The sequence below is a fragment of the Oryctolagus cuniculus genome, chromosome 11 (assembly GCF_051225735.1).
Source record: "Oryctolagus cuniculus isolate XC-2025 breed Fujian yellow rabbit chromosome 11, ASM5122573v1, whole genome shotgun sequence".
Classification (NCBI taxonomy): domain Eukaryota; kingdom Metazoa; phylum Chordata; class Mammalia; order Lagomorpha; family Leporidae; genus Oryctolagus; species Oryctolagus cuniculus.
Window position 1 is genome coordinate 85,584,998 of NC_142877.1, and position 17,556 is coordinate 85,602,553.

The 17,556-nt window shown below is 43.0% G+C and overlaps 1 protein-coding gene across 7 annotated transcripts in view; it reads left to right on the forward strand.

Annotated features, from left to right (window-relative positions):
- The window catches only part of TMTC2 (transmembrane O-mannosyltransferase targeting cadherins 2), a 447,603-nt gene that overhangs the window by 12,198 nt on the left and 417,849 nt on the right, over positions 1-17,556 (forward strand). The window lies entirely within an intron of this gene.

A 17,556-nucleotide genomic window follows, 5' to 3' on the forward strand; every position in this document is an offset into this window, starting at 1 on the left:
TATATATAGTGCATCTCTGCATTTCAAATAAGCAAAAATGTTTAAAAAATGAAAAAAATAGAAAATTAAGATGTAGTGTTCCCTAGAGTCTATTTGCAGATTCATAGAACAGACTGCTTGATGAGGCCCTGTTTCATGTAATGTAGTAAATGTTTAAATCTCAGTGTGTATTGCAGACTTTGCAAAGGCTACCAAAATTTCCGAGTTGAAGATGAGGTGTTTCTCTTCTGTGTTTGAGTTTAGCCAATTTATTTCCTCTCTATTTCATTTTTCTTACTTCTCAATGACATCTACTTTAAGCTGATCATACTGGTGTGAGTTATTAGTGAGATTTTGAAAAGGTGGAGAGCCTATTGAAATTCTTGGAGGTGATTTGTGTTGAAATATTTGTTGTCATCTCATATAGCAATATCATCTTTGTAACATTGCTATGGAGACACATATTGGATTCTGATTTTGACAAATAAATAAACTGACACAAAATTGCTGTGGGCTTATGACTTGAGTACGTCCTGATGCCTAACCGGAGTCTCTAGTGTCGGTGTCTTTATTGGTTTGTGCTTTTGTCGACTTTCCATTCTAAGGAAATTTTGTCTGTGTTATATGAAAACTTTATAGACTTCAGACAGGTGGCAAAATGTAAGGATATAAATAGCTGAGACTATGGAAGATAAACATTGATTAATGATATTCAGGCATTGGGTGATGCTGTTGTATGTATCTACATATAATTAGAAGTGCGTGGGCTTGTAGGCGTATTTTTTAACTTGATAAACTAAACCTTAACCTTCAGGCAACAAGGGGGTTGTCTGAAGAGGTGAGTGTTCTATATTTCTGAAGTTTTAGGTTCCAACTTAGTAGAGATCCTTACAAAAATATTTGTTCTAAAGTGTTAGATCTTCTTAAAATACTGTATGTGCTGTGTCAGAGTGTCGCAAATGAACAGTTGACCAAGATAAAAGATGGGAGTTTTAGTACTGTGTTGACACTGCACTAGGCACTCCTCAGCTCTCTTGAACTCAGTATGCTCTTTGAATTTTCGTTTTGTTTTGGAAGACAGAGAGAGAGAGAGAGAGGGAGGGAGGGAAGGAGGGAGAGACAAAGAGAAATCTACCTTCTTTTGGTTCACTTCCCAAATGCCCCACAATAGCCAGAGCTGAGCCAGGCTGAAGCCATGAACTTGAAACTCCATCCAGGTGTCCCTTGTGGGTGTCAGGGACCCAAGTGTGTGGGCCACCATGTGCTGCCTCCCAGGATGTGTATTAGCAGGAAGCAGGAATCAAGAACTGGAACTGGGATCCAAATTCAGTCACTGACAATGGATGCAGGATGTGGGCATCCCAAGTGGTGTCCTAAGCACTGTGCGAAACTGCTTCTTCTGAACGCAGTATTTTAATTGACCACCAAGTGAAAATAATAACTGCTGACTACAGAGTGAGGATCAGGTGAAACAGTGTGATGCGTGGTCTCTGATTTTAAAAAGCTGTCCTGTGCTGGCGCCGCGACTCACTAGGCTAATCCTCCGCCTGTGGAGCCAGCACTCCAGGTTCTAGTCCCGGTCAGAGCGCCTCTTCCAGTCCAGCTCTCTGCTGTGGCCAGGGAGTGCAGTGAAGGATGGCCCAGGTGCTTGGGCCCTGCACCTGCATGGGAGACCAGGAGAAGCACCTGGTTCCTGCCTTCGGATCAGCGCAGTGCGCCGGCCGCTGCGGCCATTGGAGGGTGAATCAACGGCAAAGGAAGACCTTTCTCTCTGTCTCTCTCTCACTGTCCACTCTGCCTGTCAAAAAAAAAAAAAAAAAAAAAAAGCCGTCCTGTGCAGTCATTCGCTTAGATATGAAGTAGGCTGCATCGGAGTACTGATGACTCAGCGGATCGCTGTATATTCAGTACCTGCTCTCCTCCCCTGAGAACAGAGCTGAGTTCCACTTCTCACTGATGTTGACGTCATCTCTCTGGTCTGTAACTGAGCTACCACTGCCTGTGCTTCTGACATTGACTGCCCTCTTCCCTCTGCTCCACACCCAGTTGCTACTTCTAGTCTGTACCCTCTTGTGGCCAGCCATCGCCAGTCTCATCACATAAGCAGGTCTTGTGCTCTTCTATTCCTTTGCTGTTGGTTTCCTGTGTTTCCAGGCTGTGGGCATGAAGGCTTGTTTTGAATAGACATTTTGACCAATCTGTTCACTCTGTTCCTTCTGCTGGGTGAAATGACCAATTACAGTGCATCTGATAGAAAGAATCTTTGATACGTTGCCTCTGCTTGGCAGGGCTTGTTTCTCATAGTCGCTCTCTTCTTTGACAACACTTTCTTTTTCTGGAGTATATTAGTATTCAGAGGAGTTCTGGTGGCCTGGTGATTCACAAGGCCATTTATCAGATAAGTTGAAATTTTCCTGCATTGAAGTGTTTGTGTTAATCAGTTGCGTATTGAGAATTTACAATGAGCGTGTGTAGCACATGTACTGGATGACAGAATCTGATACTTAAACTTGGAGAGGCGTTTTTGGTAACTATAAAATATGTCTTTCTGTTAGATCGTTTTAAGCAAGTGGGATGGCAAAGAGTAGAGATCCCAAGACTTTTGGAAAAGATGTAGAGATTTAATCCCAGAGCTGTTGCTTGCTAATGGTGTAATTCTGATTGTGTTAAAACTCTTTTAGCCTGTGTTCACTATTCTATAGAATGAGGATAATAATACGTAGTACATGAAGTTATTGGAAGAATTTAATGTTAAGTGTCTGTTGTCTAGGATATTTATTAAATATTTCTCTTAAACAAGAAATGAGTCACTAACTATTGCCAGTAGTATAAAAATCACTAGATAGTAATATCTGAAAATATTATGAGATATGTGGGAATTTTTCCTGCAAGAATGCAAAAACTTAAACTTATTTCTAGTAATATTTAACTTGATATTTCAGATAGATCTGTGGTAACCTAAAGGGTTCCGGTAAATTCTAATAATTAATAATTTTAGAATTTAATTGCATCCTGGAGTTTGGAGAAATGGTACTGAAACTTAATTGTTGAAAGACACATATGCACATGCTTTAGTGTACACGAATGGGTACACATGCAGATCTTGCTAATAAATCGTATATGCTTCATTAGAAGTACACATGGAAACTGCAGTGAGTGTTGGCCTAGCCATTGAGACGCTCTTTGGGACACCCGCATCCTGTATCAGAGTGCCTGGGTTTTAAGACCAGCTCTACTCCCTATTGATTATAGTTTCCTGCTAATGTGTACCCTCAGAGTTGGCCCGTGATGGTTCAAGCAGTTGGGCCCCTGCCACTCACAGGGGAGACCCAGATTGAGTTCCTGTCTCTTGGCTTTCTCTTAGCCAAGGGGACACATTTGGAGAATGAATCAGTGGATAGAAGATCTCTGTATGTATGTCTGTGTATGTCTCTTTCTGTTTCTCTGCCTTTCAAATAAATGTACAGATGTAATAAAAATGACAAAAAAGATATAAAAACATAACTGGAATCATTCTATATTCTCTGCCATAATTTGCTTTCTTCTTTTAAATTGGATAATATGATATATAAGAACATATGCAAAGTTATATATTTTTTAGCATCCTGTAAGAAAGACTTCACTATATGATATATGTTAGACATTGAAATATCTTTCACAATGAAAATATGCATTTACTTTTTGGAAACACTTGTTTTGTGTTCAGAGTTGGCCTAAATTTCAGGAACACTTTTATGTAGCCCTTGTTTTACAAGGAGCAGAATTGAATATAAAAGCCCTGTTTGAAACGTTTTCCAGAAAGCTTGTTCTGTCACTCACCCATTTGCACTCTCACTAGAACCTCCAGCTTGCATTAATTTATTTACAAGGGCATCTGCATCTGAGGATATTGATCTCTCTCCTAATTAAACTGGAGCGTTCACATGTTTACTTAACATTTTTCTAGTGATTCCCTGAGCAGAGAATATGAGTTACCGTAAAGCATTAATGCTTCTTGCTTTTCCCTCCCCCAGAAAAAGGAAAACATCCCCGCTAAGTGTTGGTCAGTTAAGTGTGTGTAAGGTGACCCCTTATCATATTGGCGTAGGGCTTCCTCCTTCAAGTTAGGGTGTGGCTGTGAGTCTTCTGGGTTCCTTCCAGCGCAGAACAGATCACAATTTTATGTTGATGGATTTGGATTCATTTGGCCAAGAAATATACTTGACAAGTGCCATTTTGGGGTAATTAATAATGTTTTGACTCAAACAGTGGCCGTATCAACACCCATGTGGTGGGAAATGAGGCACATTGACACAACAAGCCATATCAACCAAAGATGTTTTATCCCAGCCACAACCACCAGTCATTTCTTATGTATTACCTTATCCTCAGTTGGAACATTTACTCTGTTCCTACTGTTAACAAAATTCTAACAGCAAGTGGCAAGCTCCTAAAAAAGAGAGCACTTCGGGATCTTGTTGGAGAACAGCCTATTTTTTTCTAGTGCACATCTGTTCTTTGGAACATTTTTAGAATATTCAGGTGAAAATTCATCCAGTATTTGAATGAACCAGATTCACTTACTCATGGGTTAAGAAAAATAGACATATGGTTTTTAAGTTATTAAAGCAAAACAATAAGGTATTGCAGGATGGCTGTCACTGTACTCACTGGAATTAATGTAAATTAGTATGTGAAACCGATAATTCAAGATCCTGTTAAACATGCATGCAGTTGGTTTTTGCAGCTAAACAAAGGACTAGCCAATTGGATTTCCCAGGTTTTGGAGTTGGAAAGTTGGTGATGTGTTATCTGGGAGAAGGTTAAGTATGCCATCTTTGAAAATGAGCTTTGGTGAAATTGAGAGAAACTGATTTGAGGATTTTGCCTCTTTCTTATGGTTATTTGCTTTTATGATGTAAAGGATGAATGATTTGGGAGAAATTTGGAGGAACCTTTTCTTGGTGGGGGAGAAGTCCTGTCGTGAGCCATGTATCCATGACTGGAATCTTTGTTCATTGGAACCAGTGCAGCATATGAGCTTCTCGAGGTGACGTCAAGACCTGTTGTTAGAATGGAAGTTCTCTGAATTCAGCTGCGTTGGCTGAAGCAGTTCTTTGGTTTTTGTTTTTTGTTTAATTCTGTGATATATGTTGATTGTGTGCTGAATGTTTGTTACAAAATAGTGTCTTATTTGTATATTTTTAAAAGGCTATCATCATAGTAAATACCCATGTGTCCATTTCTGTGTACTTTGAACTTGAGTTATGAGAATTTTTTTATTTATATATTTTATATATAAATAATAAATATATATTTATATATTTTATTTTATATATGAGGAGGTTTATTTTTCAAGTTGAAGTCCAAAAGAAGTACTAAGTTTAATGTTAAATTGGAAAGTTTATTCATATAGCATATACCTTATAGATTTAAGGATGGAGCATGGATGGCATTTAAAAGTAGAAAGTTATTTACATTATTTATTTATTTAAAATATTTATTTGAAAGGCAGAGAGGGAGAGAAGGAGAGAGAGGAGAAAAATAGAAAGATCTTGCATATGCTGGCTTATCTTCAAATTCCTGTAACAGTTGGGTCTGAATCAGAATGAAATCAGGATCTAGGAATTCCATCCAGGTCTCCCAAGTGCATGGCAGGAACCCAAGTATTTGGGTCATCATCTGCTGCTTCTTAGGCATGTTAGCAGGAAGCTGGGTCTGAAGCAGAGGCGAGACTAGACACCATACACTCTGATATGGGATGCATCTAAAGCAGCAGCTTAACCCACTATACCACAAAGCTCCCCCCCCCCTTATTATTGTTAGATTTTTTTAAAAAAATGTTTAGTTATTTATTTGAAAAGCAGAGTGGCAGAGAGAGCAGAGAGAGAGATCTTCCATCTGCTGGTTCACTCCCCAAATGCCCACAATAGCCAGGTCTGGAGCAGGCTAAATCCAGGAACCTGGAACTCCAGCTGGGTCTCCAGCACAGGTGGCAGAGGCCCAAGTCCTCGGGCTGTCTTTTGCTAGGCACATTAGCAGGAAGCTGGCTTGGGCGTGAAGCAGCTAGGACTTAAACTGGTTCTATGATATGGGATGCTGGTGTTGCAAACAGCAGCTTAGCACACTGTGCCACAGTGTGTTAAATATTTTCAATATTTAAAATATGTTTCATTTATTAGAGAGACAGAGACAACAGCCAGAGCTGAATTTGCAAAATGGATGCAATGCAGGTAGGTCTCCGTTGTGGATGGCAGGAACCCAAGCACTTAAGCTATCATCACTGCTTCCCAGGGTCTGAATTAGCAGGAAGCTGGAATCAGGAGCCAGCTCTGCCAATTGAACCCTTGTGCTCTGATGTGGGACTTGGGCATCCTATTAAGAGTCTCAACTACTAGACCAAGAGCCTGCTTGGAAAATTAATTGTAGTACTAAATGTAATCTTACATTTAAATTTTCATTTTTATTTCTTTGTCTCTCCTCAGTGCTTATGAAAACTAGTTAAAAAATGAAGTTAAAAGATTTCCTCCAAATCATGAGATATGAAAAGTATTATTTTAAACTTTTTCTGAGTAAGAGTCAGAGCTTAGCATAAATTTTTTTTCTTTAAGCATGTTTGAACTCTATATAAAAATAGAGTAAAATGCTTTGCACTGCAGCTTACCTACTGCAGTTGAAGGAAATATTTTGGGTATTTCTGTAGAGTATTTGTCTGAAGGAGTTTACCAGAACAGACTGAAATTAGTAGAAATATGCAAGTAAGTACCACTTGCACTGTAGCTTTATTGAACACTAGAATGGTAGTCTCCCTCAAAATCCTGGGTAAGCAGACGGTAATGAAAGTTTCTTTTGTAAATATTATTGGTCTTCATTGACTTCAAGGAAATGTTTTGTATTCCGAGGATTTTTGTCTCAGAAAATTATATCACTTGTACCTAATTCCTTGGTACTTTTCACCAACAAATTCCTATCTTCTACCAGCATTGGTATTAAAATAAGGAAGAGGTGAATGGAAATTAAGAAAGCAAGAAGAATGATCAGGAGATAATTGACCTTATAGACATGTCACCCAAAGATTTAATGGCATTTAATAATTATGTTATAGATAGTTTTGTTGGGTACTGTGAACATGAATTTTAGGGGCCGGAAATGGCTGTTCTTATTAGAAGTGATAGAAAAAGAAAGAGAGGGTATGTTTGCCATTTTAAGCATAAAAATATGATAATTCTATTCAAAATTTGAGGGAAAGATTGGAACTTGGTTTATTTTATATTCAGGAAATTAACTCCAATAGGCATTGGCCTTTGCTTTAAAAGTGTTGTCTTATTCTTACCTAGAAGTCTGCATCTCCCTAGGAAGCAGCCTTGTCTCCGACCCTTGTTCCATTAGCAAGTTTTGTGAAAGTTAAGCTGTGTCAGGACTCATTTTAGATATGGGGGCCCTAAGTCAGAAGAGGATGTGACCCATAATCTTCAAGAGCTTAAAGTCTGCTAGGGAGACAGCCAAGTAAATAGACGGTCTGCAACAGAGTTGTGCTGATGGCTGTCAGGGAGTGCAGGAGTGGGCACTTGACCAGACTGCAAGGGAGGGAGGCACTTTTCGGCAGCTTCTGTTTGAATGGAGTTTTGAAGAGCAAGGAAGAATTAGCTTTGTAAGGATGAGAGACAGGGAATAATATTTGGGGAAGATATACAGAAAGAGAGAAAGGTGGGGCATGGAGCTGGGGGTGGGGGGTAGGAGGGAAGGGTGAATTGGCAGGTAGGCGGGAGCCAGACTACCTAGGTTCTCTGATCCGTTTAGGAGACATGTTTGAAGTGGTGTAAAATATGAAGCAGAGATCTGAGCGGTGGGTGTAATAGGATTATATTGGCGGATTTTTATTCCCAGTGGTAGTGAGAGTTAAGGTATTGGAAGTATTGGCATATCAGAAATAGGAATTAAGGAAAGTCTGACTTCATTTGGTGATTAGCTGAATGTAGGAGATCTGAGGGAGAAGGAGCTAACGACTTTCTCAGAGTTCTGTCTTGAGCAGGGTGAAAAAGGAAAAACATAGGTAGATCATTGTTTTTTTTTGAACATTTATTTATTTATTTGAAAGAGTTACAGAGAGGGACAGGAAGGAGGGATAGATGGCTGCAGTGGCTGGGACGGGGCCAGGCTGAAGCCAGGAGCCCAGAGCTTCTTCCAGGTCTCCCATGTGGGTGCAGGGGCCCAAGCACTTGGACTGTTTTCTGCTGCTTTCCCAGGTGTATTAGCAGGGAGCTGGACCGGAACTGGAGCATCCGAGACTGGACTGGTGCCCGTATGGGGTGCCGGCACTCCAGGCTGTGGCTTAACCCGCTGTGCCACAGTGTTGGCCCCCAGTAGGTCATTTTTGCATGAAGAGAGGTGGAAGGTGGAAGGTGGGCTTGCTCTGCTTAAGGAGTAAGGGGAGAGGTGAGACGTCAGAACACCAGTGGACACAGACAAGGACATGATGTGGATGCTTGCTTTGGAGTTTTGTATGCCTGGGTTGCTAAATGGTTGCTATGACTTTTATGACTTTTGGGCCTTTATTTTTGCTAGTGTATGATTTTGATACTAGTTACTCTTGGTTATGAGTGGCTGTCCTAGTATGTACAGACTGCTGTTAGCAAAATGCCGTGTACTCGGTGGCTTACAGGTAACAAACCTCTGATGATGGTGGATGCTGGGGAGTCCAGGCTGAAGGTGCTGGCAGACTCAGTGTGTGAGGACGGCAGGCTTCATGGATCAGAGGTGGCTGTCTTTCCGCTGATCCTCAGGCCGCAGGAAGGGCAAGGGAGTTCTCTGGGCCCTCTTTACCAGGCTTCGCCCTCATCCCTCAAAGGCTACACCTCCAAAAATCGTCACCCTGGGCATTAGGAGTTAACACATGAATTTTGGGGGCAGGGGTACGGACATTTAATCTCTGGCAGTGACATAAACCCCATTCAGGGAAGTTGCAGATATTTACTTACCTGACCTAGTGAGCTGCATGTAATGAAGACATGAGGACTTTGTTTCTTTCTGTCTCTTGTTCTGGCCACCAAGGTCATGTGGTCAGTGGTAACCTGGAGTGTTCTCCCTAGTTCTCTCAGAAATGCTCTAGTGAGAACTTTAACGATCTTGACACAGGTCACAGCTCATCTATGAGTCACAGATGGCAGGGGACCGGAGGGGTGCTCTGTCTAGGCCTGGGCCGTGGCCTCTGCCTACACTCGGGCATGCAGGTTGACAATAAGAGAGTCTGTCTCCTACCATGTGGGATAGGTTCATCATAGGACATAGGATTCTCCTAGAAGGAAGGGTGTGGTTTTCACCAGAGAAGAGAAGACCACAGATGTGCAGGAACCCAAAAAAATCTTCCATTCTATTGGTGCTGTTTGTGCCAACTCAATCATAAATGCAACGGTAGGAGTCACGTAGCCTTGGGGGTGGGGTAGAATATGGATATAAATAAGTGTGTGCATTTTGAATCATTACCTAATTTGGGGATGGGTACCTAATGGGCCTGAACTACCCTGCACAGCATTTTATAAACAGCCACACCCATTCATTTGTGTTTTGTCTGGGTCTGTTTTCTCTCTACAGTGGCAGAGTTTAGCAGCTGTGACAGGGACCTGGGGGCTTGCAAAGCCTAAAATATTTGCTATCTGGCCCTTGTCCCAAAATGTTTGCCAACCCTTGGTCTAAATGGAGGCACATAATTTAAATTCTCCTTTGGCACACTTACTGATCCCTCAGAGCCCTTCTGGGCACTCTCAGGGGTTCCCCAACCACAGCTGAGAACCAGGTCCATGGTTTATTTTTTAGGCATTAAAGGCCAAGGTCAGACTTAACAGATGTTGGATTTTACTGACTTCCTTTTCTCTCAGGCCACACTACAATGGGTACCAAGAGACCATTTTTATAGACCTTGGCAAATGTGCTGCGTGGGAGACCAGGAGAGCAGTCAGTGACTTGGTGGCATGGACCCCAGGCCACTAGGATGGTTCCGGATTTTATCCCAATGCATCCTTTCATCTTGAGCGAGTTGCTGTGTAGGGGTCTCCAGCAGCACGGCAGCTGTGTGTGCTGGACTCGCCAGCGCCTGTCCTGTGGTCTTGACCTACAGGAAGTACCTGCTGTTTCATCTTGGAGTGGCTGCCTCCAAGATGCTCCCATTGCTGTTTGTGAACCTGGGTGCCCCCTGCCTGTGCCGCCCCAAGCCTGTGTTGCGGAGCAGTTGTTTCCCAGCTGGCTGCTGCTTTGTGGCAGGGTTTCAGGCTGTGCATCAATGTGCTCTCCAAGTGCGCTGCTTGACCTCCCTGTGCATCTGTGCCTTGCTAATGCTCAGTGCTGAGCAGCTGTTTGGTATTCTTGTGCTATCCATTTCCTCCTGTGGCTGCCCACTGGTTCTGATGTTCTGTGATTGAGGTTTTGACACCTGCAAAGTGACTCCGCATCCCTGCTTGGCTGTTGACAGCCTTGTCTTGATGCTTTTTTGTTCTTTGGGCAACCTGGGAGATGTCGTTGATAAAATGTCAATAATGTACTGCCGTGATAGTTTTTTCTTCTTGGCAAGGAAAAAGGCGGTATGCTTTTGTTTTGCTTTGGATTGTCATCTTCCAGACTCTCCGAGTCTCCACTTTTCAAGTGGTTGTAATTTGGATACAGTTGTCCTCATGTCAGAAAAGTCAGTGTCAGGACCACAATTGCCCCGTGGCAGAATTCTGTCTGATTCTTACTTTTGTCAGGAATGCTATTGACATGCAGCTAAGAATGTGAATTTTATGAAACAGTAATACCTGACTTTTAAAAATTTGTACCTCCAATGTTGGATTACAGATTTTAAAAAATACATAGCTTAATCCTTTTTGAATGGAAACTGCCCGCCTTGGCTAGGGTTTTCAGTGGTCAGTTTGCAAAACAACTAACTTCATCTGTGTATGAAATGAAATGGTAAGACCTGACAAGTAAATGAAATCTGTTTTAGCCAACAGCTAGCTACTTGTTCTACTTAAATACCAAACAACAATCAAAAAAACCCTTTAATTTGATTTTTAATAAAGCCTATTAAAAATTCTGAATTCATAAGCCAGGTAGTTAGCAATTTCTATAAAAGCAGACATTTAAGTAGAGAAGTTTGACCTGGAGCTAGTGAATTCAATTTTTAAAAAAGTTAAACCAGAGGAGACATCTTAGATCTCACATATACTTGTTTAAAGGACAGCATGATATCCTGAGTTTGGGGGGAAGTTCATTCCCGATGTTACATTTTATGAGTAGAAATACAGTATTCATTCATTTACATGCAGTGTTCTGCTTTACAAACCACAGAAGAAACAGTCAATGCACAAATAACACAGAGGCATTACGTTTGTTAGCAGTGGGGCTTAGACCTATGTAATTCTGTAGTTTTTTTTCAGTGTGTAAATGCTGAGTTGTTGATGTTGCTGGGAGCCAAAGATATGTTGATATGTAAACGTGTCCAGGCAGCACTTATGTAAAGCTTGGAGGTATTTTGAAATCAGTAAAATGGTTTATGGGGGTAATAAGAAAATGTGTACTGCTGAAATCATATCCATAAAATCAACGTTTATGTTGAAGGTTTCCTCCCAGCTCACATTTGAGGTTTACAGGTTTCGCTTGGTGCTCTTGGTACTTTGCAGATCAGCCGAGACACTGTCTGGCAGGGGCTCATGTCTGAACTCATCCATCATGCTGGCTGTGCTGTCATCACCGTGATCATTTTGAGCTGTCATCAAGAAACGCATGGTGTCTGAGATGGGTGTGTGCTGCAGCAGGTTAAGCTGCTCCTTGGGAAACCCGTGTCCTATTCAGACTGCTTGGGATTGAGTCCCACCTCCGCTTTGCATCCAGCTTCCTGTTGATGCACCTAAGAGGCAGCAGATAAGGGCCCAACTACTGGAGTTCCTGCCACCCGTGTAGGAGATACGGGTGGAGTTCCAGGCTCCTGGCTTTGGCCTGGTCCATCTCTGGCTCTTGTGGGCATCTGGGGAGTAAATCAGGGAATGGAAGATCTTTCCTTCTGGTTTTTTATTTTTTTTCCTCTCTCTCTCTCTCTCTCTCTCTCTCTCTCTCTCTCTTCCCTGTCTTTTAAATAAGTAAAAATGAATAAATATTTGTTTAAAAGAAAAACATGTTTCCACCATGGATACCCTGTACTTTACTAATATGATTGAGACATGTAATGGTCTAACTTCCAAGTGCGCCCCTTGCATGTGGCTGCCATGGTTTACCTCTTGGGCTTAGTCCAAGATCATTGGCGAGAACAGGCAAAGGCTTGGGAGGTTGCCTGCTGTGAGTGCCGTTTTCCCCTCCAGACAGCCCACGGCTTCCATCTCTGGTCATTTCCAGTTTACTTGTTGTATACCTAAAACAACATCTGAGTGAATGATAACAATTATGGATATGATACATGTGTAATGCATTTAAAGAGAAATAGTTAAAAATTCTCTATTTTGATTCTTCAAGGAATAATTGAGAAATAGTTTGAAGTTTTTTTTTTTTTTAATTTCTTTCTTTTTATTTGAAAAGCAAAGAGAAAAGAGAGATCAAGAGTGAGAGATCTGTCATCCAGTGGTTCACTCCTCAGATGTCTGCAACAGGCTGAAGTCAGGAGGCAGAAACTCAGTCTGGGTTTCCCATAGAGGTGGCAGGGACCCAGCCCCCTTAGTCAGGATCATTACCTTGTAGGGTTCGTAGGGTCCGGCAGGAGGCTGGCAGCAAAATCAGAGTCAGGACGTGCACCCAGGAGCGCTGATGGGGACGTGGGTGTCCCAGGTGATGTCTTTACTCCTGCTCAGAATGCTGAACGTTATCCTGTTGAAAGAAGAGCAATCAACCATGGTGGATCATTGACAAAGGGGTGTCCTTGGCTGTATTCTGGAAACTTTTACTTTCGGGTAGTATCCCCGGCAACAAGTTAGTGACTTGTCTGAGCCAGGTTTGCACATCTGTGGGGAGGGCAGTAATTTCTGATCGCATACCATTGTTATGAGCATGAAATTTGATTCAGCTTTATCTGTTTGTTTCCCATCTCTTCTGTTAGGCGTTGTGTTAGTGCACATGAGGAATCATGTGGTCTCTTCCCTCAAAGATCTTGCAAGCCTGCAGAACCGGCCTCATGTAGTTTCCTTCCCTTACTGAGGCATGAAAATGTACCGTGAACCCCCCCGAGAAAGGGACTGATTGCCTTTGGAAGGATTGGGAAGAGGATTCATCAGAGAAATGTCTGGTTGCTGGAAGGGTGGAAATCTCAAAACGGTGTCTGTAAAATTTTGCATGTGTGCTTGGCATGGATAACGATAGAGGTAAAGGAAGCTGATTAGGATGACGGTCCTTGGCCCAGCAGATGGTGAGGGCAAGAGAAGGTCGTGTGACTTAATATTATGGGATTCAAGGGTGAACTTACTAGCGAAACTTCGAGCACAGTCATCTGAAGGTAGAGCTAAGAATCAGGTTGATGGTGCTCTGCCTTCTAGCCACAGCCTGCCTGGCCTTCACATTGCATTGGAGAATAAGTAAGCTCTGATTTTGGGGATTGTATGAAGAGTGACATCATTGTAGCATCTGACAGTTTTACAGAATGGTGAGGCTTTATGGAATTATATGGAGTATGATAAAACATTCAGTAAAGAATGTCTAGGCTTAAAGTAGATGATTATGTATAAAGATTTATTTATTTACTTAAGAGGCAGATTTACAGACAGAGAGAGGGAGAGACAGATGGCCACAATGGCCAGAGCTGGGCCAATCCAAAGCCAGGGGTCAGGAGCTTCTTCTCAGTCTCCCACGCAGGTACAGGAGCCTGGGTCATGCTTTCCTAGGCCATCAGCAGGGAGCTGGATTGGAAGTGGAGCAGCTGGGACTCCAGTCGGTGCCCGTATGGGATGCTGGCACGGCTGATGGATACTTAACCCATTACGCCACAGTGCCGGCCCCGATGATTAAATCTTTTACTCATGCATAAAATATTGTACTAAATTTTTTCAGTATTCTATTTCAATTAATCCTCTGAACCCAGCAAAGCAGTTATTATGATTCCTTTTTTGTGAATTAGGAAGCAGGCTGTGTGAGGTTAAGTAATTTACCTAAGTTCATTGGGCTGGTTGTTGATGACTCAGCTTTGAACCGAGAGGTGTCTGTCCCTGCAGTTCAGGTTTCTGACCTCTCTCCATTGAAGTACTGGGCTGGGGAGAGTTTAAGAGATTTGAGTTAGAATCCTGTATGTTTCTCTACTAACTGTAAAAGTTTGCTCATTTGCTCAAGCACATATTTACTTCATACTACCCCCCTTGTCATGACAGGACACCCGGAGATGAATTGAAATGAATTTTGCTTTCAGAGACGCTTTTTCTATCAAAGATTCCTTTGGCTGTCTGGTTACATATATGAATTTTTGCCTAGATTAATGCCTTACTTGTATAAAATAAAGCATATAGAAGTTGATATATTGACATATTTGTCAAAATGCTAAAACCCTAATTCACTCGATAGTAATATATATCCTTCATGATTAACCTATCTAATAACAAATCCGAAGGGTCATAATATCGAACTTGTGCACAGAAATGATTTTTGAGAAATTCATAACAGCTGTATTGTGATGGGAAAGGCTCTGTGATTCCTGCTGGGGACAGTCATTGCATAATAGAAGGCAGTGCTGTGTGGTGCTGTGACACCAGTGAAGAGTGAGAAGGTAAAGCAGTATCTCTGTTTTTCTTTTTTTACATCCGAGCTCATGAATTTCCTGAATTCTCCCTGTGCAACCCAGAATGAGAACCTAAGGTAGGACGAGAAGGTCTGTGAAAGAGCAAGGTAGAAATTTCGGAGTGAAGACGTGGGCGATCTCGTGGGCTTTCTGCTCTGTAACCTGGAGCCACTTGGTTGAAGTTGGTAGTGCTAAGTCTGAGGGCTGTGAGAAGGTCACAGTCCAAAACCGACTTCCATTCAAAGATCAAAGCCTATAATTATGCAGTGCAGGGTCACGTGGGCTAACGAAATATCACATTTTTATTTGCTTTGCTTTGGGTTTGGTACACAGTTTTATAGATTAGGAGTCTTGGCACTGGGTAGCTCGTGTGGACCAGCTGATCTGATTATTAATTGGCTTTTACGTTGATTAATAAAATGGGGAAAAATATAGTGAAAGCATTAAATTAGACCAACAGCCTATTTAGAAGTTGGGCTGTGGGTTGAATGGGGGAGTGGATTTACTTAAAGTGGTCTGTGCAGAAAATGTTAGAAACCAATGGCTTGGATAATCTCTAAGAGCTCTTTTAACTCTGATTCTTTCACCTAAATATCCTTGATATTTATAGCATATTGAAGTAAGTCTGATTTTCCATGGGTTCTGATGAAAGAAAAGGAAAAAAATGAAAACAGATGGAAAACCTAAAAAGTAACTTGTGGTTGATTGACAGTAAATGCGGCGAATGCTTTGGAAAGGAAGTGAAATGTTGTGTGCTGCAGATGGAAGCCTGTAAATCTTGCCTCCGCTTCTGAGCTGCAATAGTCGTGAATGGTGGTGTTTCAGAATCAGAGAGAACAGAAAGAAAAATTCTGTGATAGGCATCACAGGTGGGAGTAAGAGAAAGGGTTTACATTGTTATCAGGCTCGTGTCAAAAAGAAAAACCTTCAGAGATGTGAGTCCTGCTCTTTCTTTCTCTTGTCACCCTTTGTCCTTCTTCCTCCTCCCTGTTCTTCCCTATCCTCTCTTTCCTCTCTGGACCCCTCCTTCCTTCCCCACCCACCTTGTCAACCTTTCACCTGTAAGTGGTGCCGAACTTGGACGCAAGAAGAGCCACCTCACTGAGTTCATGGCCTGCATTTTGTACATTTCCTCACTCAGCTCTAGGAGGAGGAACAATCTCCAGATGGTGCTAGAGTGGCTCAGGGAGTCTGGAAAGTGACTCTGGAGCTAGGACTTAAGAAATGCAAGTGCAAGTTCAGGACAAGCCGTTGGTGGACGCGCTTGATGGGACGCTGGGTATCGGCTCACATCATCAGCAGACTGCAGGTTGTTCACAAAGACCGGTGCCAGGGGTGTGTTCTGGAGACGGGCCAGAGATGGAAATTCAGAGTTAGTCACAGGTCAGCTTGGGATGCACCCTTGCCAGTAAGCTCAGGGATCTGGAAGGAGAGGGAAATGATCAGACTTGCATTTTAAGACATGGTCCTCCAGTGTAGGTAGGAGAGTTAGGCAGGAGGGCCCAGTTGGGGCAGGGAAACATGTGGGAAGCTTTGTGCTAAGTCAGGAAAAAGTATTTTGAGCTGTAACTAAAGCAGAGGCAAGATGAGGAGGCAAAATCAAGGGAGTAAAGAGATTGATGTAGAACTTGGTAGCTGGATTTGAGAATGCTTAAGCAAGAGTTAGGAATTGTTCATAGTGTCTGATGACTATCTGGATGCTCATTGTAATTCTTTTTTTTTTTTTTTTTTTTTTTTGACAGGCAGAGTGGACAGTGAGAGAGAGAGACAGAGAGAAAGGTCTTCCTTTGCCGTTGGTTCACCCTCCAATGGCCGCCACTGCAGCCGGCGCACCGCGCTGATCCGATGCCAGGAGCCAGGATCCAGGTGCTTTTCCTGGTCTCCCATGGGGTGCAGGGCCCAAGCACCTGGGCCATCCTCCACTGCACTCCCTGGCCATAGCAGAGAGCTGGCCTGGAAGAGGGGCAACCGGGACAGAATCCGGCGCCCCGACCGGGACTAGAACCCGGTGTGCCGGCGCCGCAAGGTGGAGGATTAGCCTATTGAGCCACGGCGCCGGCGGTTCATTGTAATTCTTTTATGAAAGCATAGAATGCCTATAGTTTTTTTTTAAATTTTTTTTTTTTTTTTTTTTTGACAGGCAGAGTGGACACTGAGAGAGAGAGACAGAGAGAAAGGTCTTCCTTTTGCCGTTGGTTCACCCTCCAATGGCCGCCGTGGCCGGTGTGCTGTGCTGATCCAAAGCCAGGAGCCAGGTGCTTCTCCTGGTCTCCCATGCGGGTGCAGGGCCCAAGGACCTGGGCCATCCTCCACTGCGCTCCCGGGCCATAGCAGAGAGCTGGCCTGGAAGAGGGGCAACCGGGATAGAATCCGGCACGCCGACCGGGACTAGAACCTGGTGTGCCGGCGCCGCAAGGCGGAGGATTAGCCTATTGAGCCACGGCGCCGGCTCCTATAGTTGTTTTTTAAGGTTTGTTTATTTGAAAGGCAGAATGACAGTGAGAGAGAAAGTCAAAGGAAGAGATCTTCTACCTGCTGTTCACTTCCCAGTGACAGCAGCAGCCAGGGCCAGGAGCCTGAAACTCTGTCTTAATCTCCCATGAAGGTGGCCGGGGTCCAAGCCCTTGACCCATCTTCTGCTGCTGTCGCAGACAGGAAGACAGATCAGAAGTGGAGCCGCCAGGTCTCAACTGGTACTGCAGTATGGGCTGCCAGTGTCACCAGTGACAGGTTAACTATTGCATCACTCTGCCTGTCCCTTGAGAGCATAGATACAGAATGCATTTTTGGACATGCTGCATTTGAGGCTCTACTGGCCCAGAAACCAAAATGGATGTAAGCAAGCAGTGTTAGTGCCTTCACTACTTTCCGGTTCCTTTAAT